The sequence below is a fragment of the Heterocephalus glaber genome, unplaced genomic scaffold (genome assembly GCF_053883595.1).
Source record: "Heterocephalus glaber isolate CG9 unplaced genomic scaffold, H.glaber_assembly_v1.0 deba00000621, whole genome shotgun sequence".
Taxonomy (NCBI): domain Eukaryota; kingdom Metazoa; phylum Chordata; class Mammalia; order Rodentia; family Bathyergidae; genus Heterocephalus; species Heterocephalus glaber.
In genome coordinates, this window is record NW_028258153.1 from 15737999 (window position 1) to 15740970 (window position 2972).

Consider the following 2972-nt stretch of genomic DNA (forward strand, 5'->3'; position numbering starts at 1 on the left):
CACTGGAGTTACAGACTGACAAGGCCTTTGCCCCAGTCTCACAGGAGCCCCTTCAATTTTAGATAAGGATATCTATGCACATTAGCTCTTTCAGAGAAACTAGGTTAGGGCTCACTGGGAGAGATAAACGGGTCTTACTGTTTCTGATCCTGTGCTATCTCTGGTCAGTGTTAGTGTATTGCCTCATGACGGCCCAGTATTTTCTGGGAACGGTTGTGTCAGCAATGGCATTTTGTTGCTGAGAGTTTTGTGGTGACATAAAGGGTTAAAATTCTCTTTTGTCACCACAAAACCATGTCTTACAATAAATTAGTTTACTCTATCTTGTTTAAAACCCAGCTGTATTTTCATGAACACAATGAAGAAGTTGTCCATTTGTCATTATTGCTCTTTTGAAATTGACTTGAAACTCGCATCAATGAGACATTCTTCTAGAACTGTATATATTCATTATTTGGTTGATTTTCCAGCTTTTCTTCCTTTTGTTATATTTGCCATAAAATTTTGAGTGTAAAATTTGAAGTCCATAGGGAATTTGTATTCCTAATTTAGTCTTAAACTTTGTTGTTCTACACTTATGAAACGCATGGGAGTTGCCTTTGAGGGGTGGTAACTTTTGCTGCACATACTACTCTTTACTTACCTAACCCCTAGCTTTTCTTGTCACCCTAAGAACTTTTATAAAATTGTGTGTATCGCGGCCCGAGTTCCCGGCGCCGGTCCCTGCTCTTCTCCAGCTGCCGCCATGCTCGACTTCTTCACCATATTCTCTAAAGGCGGCCTTGTGCTCTGGTGCTTCCAGGGCGTGAGCAACTCATGCACCGGGCCCGTTAACGCGTTGATTCGTTCCGTGCTGCTGCAGGAACGGGGAGGTAACAATTCCTTCACCCATGAGGTCCTCACACTCAAGTACAAACTGGACAACCAGTTTGAGCTGGTGTTTGTGGTTGGTTTTCAGAAGATCTTATCACTGACATATGTAGACAAATTGATAGATGATGTGCACCGGCTCTTTTGGGACAAGTACCGCACAGGGATCCAACAACAGAGTGCTTTAAGTCTGTTGAATGGCACTTTTGATTTCCAAAATGATTTCCTGCAGCTCCTTCATGAAGCAGAGGAGAGCAGTAAAATCCGTGCTCTCACTACCACGAAGAAATTTGAAGATTCCGAAAAGGCCAAGAAACCTGTGAGGTCCATGATTGAAACCCGGGGGAGAAGCCCAAGGAAAAAGCAAAAAGCAGCAAAAAAAAGGGGGGCCAAGAAAGAAGGTTCTGATGGCCCTTTGGCTACCAGCAAAGCAGCCCCTGCTGAAAAGTCAAGTCTCCCAGTGGGGCCTGAGAATGGAGAACTTTCCAAAGAGGAGCTGATACGCAGGAAGAGAGAGGAGTTCATTCAGAAGCATGGGAGGGGTATGGACAAATCCAGCAAGTCCATGAAGTCAGATGCGCCAAAGGAGAAAGGCAAGAAAGCACCCCGGGTGTGGGAACTAGGTGGCTGTGCTAACAAGGAAGTCTTGGATTACAGTACTCCCACCACCAATGGAACCCCAGAGGCTTCCCTGTCGGAGGACATCAACTTGATTTGAGAGACTGGGCCTGGGGGGCAGCTTCAGGATCTGGATTGCAGCAGCTCAGATGATGAAGGGGCTGCCCCAAACTCTGCCAAACCTAGTGCTACCAAGAGTACTCTGGGTGGAATGTTTGGGATGCTGAAGGGCCTTGTGGGTTCCAAGAGTTTGAGTCGTGAAGATATGGAATCTGTGCTGGACAAGATGTGTGATCATCTCATTGCTAAGAATGAGGCTGCAGACATTGCTGTCCAGTTCTGTGAATCTGTGGCCAACAAGTTGGAAGGGAAGGTGATGGGGACATTTAGTACGGTGACTTCCACAGTCAGGCAGGCTCTGCAGGAGTCCTTGGTGCAGATTCTGCAGCCCCAGCGTCATGTGGACATGCTCCGGGATATCATGGATGCCCAGAGTCACCAGCACCCTTATGTTGTCACCTTCTGTGGTGTTAATGGAGTGAGGAAGACTACTAATCTTGCTACGATTTCCTTCTGGCTGTTAGAGAACGGCTTCAGCGTCCTGATTGCTGCCTGTGATACATTTTGGGCTGGGGCTGTGGAGCAGTTTCGTACACACACCTGGCGGCTGAGCACCCTGCACCCCCCAGAGAAGCATGGTGGCCAAACAATGGTACAGCTGTTTGAGAAGGGCTATGGCAAGGATGCTGCTGGCATTGCCATGGAAGCCATTGCCTTTGCACATAACCAAGGCTTTGATGTGGTGCTGGTGGACACGGCTGGCCGCACGCAAGACAATGCCCCCCTGATGACTGCCCTGGCCAAACTCATTACCGTCAATACACCTGACTTGGTGCTTTTTGTTGGGGAGGCCTTGGTAGGCAACGAAGCTGTGGACCAGCTGGTCAAGTTCAACAGAGCCCCGGCTGACCATTCTATGGCTCAAACACCTCGGCTCATTGATAGCATTGTCCTTACTAAATTTGACTCCATTGATGACAAGGTGGGAGCTGCTATTTCTAGGATGTACATCACAAGCAAACCCATCGTCTTTGTGGCCACTGGCCACCTACTGTGACCTACGCAGTCTCAAAGCCAAGGCTGTGGTGGCTGCCCTCATGAAGGCTTAACTCTTGCCTAATACCAAATTGCCGCTTCACCCCAAAAGCCCCAGTCCCTGTATTGAGAATGTCCTTTAGGGTATATGAGCAACTTGTCTTCAGTGTAGTACAAAGGCAGAGCAAGTGGAGTCCTGGGGGTGCATAGCTCCTAATCCCACCCTTGCTCAGCCCAGCCTCCATCTGCAAGGAGGGCCTAATCATGTTGCAATTACTTCCCACCATCCTCCCTTTTCCCCATGAGCTTCCCTCTTCCTACTCAGGCATCCCTTTCACTCTGCCTACAGATTCATTCTCATCACAGCTTTGACCAATGGTTGGAAGACC

The 2972-nt window shown here is 48.2% G+C and overlaps 1 pseudogene; it reads left to right on the forward strand.

Annotated features, from left to right (window-relative positions):
- The first annotated feature begins 700 nt into the window (after nt 1-700).
- LOC101703491 (signal recognition particle receptor subunit alpha pseudogene) lies at nt 701-2732 on the forward strand (annotated as a pseudogene).
- Nucleotides 2733-2972: the final 240 nt, after the last annotated feature.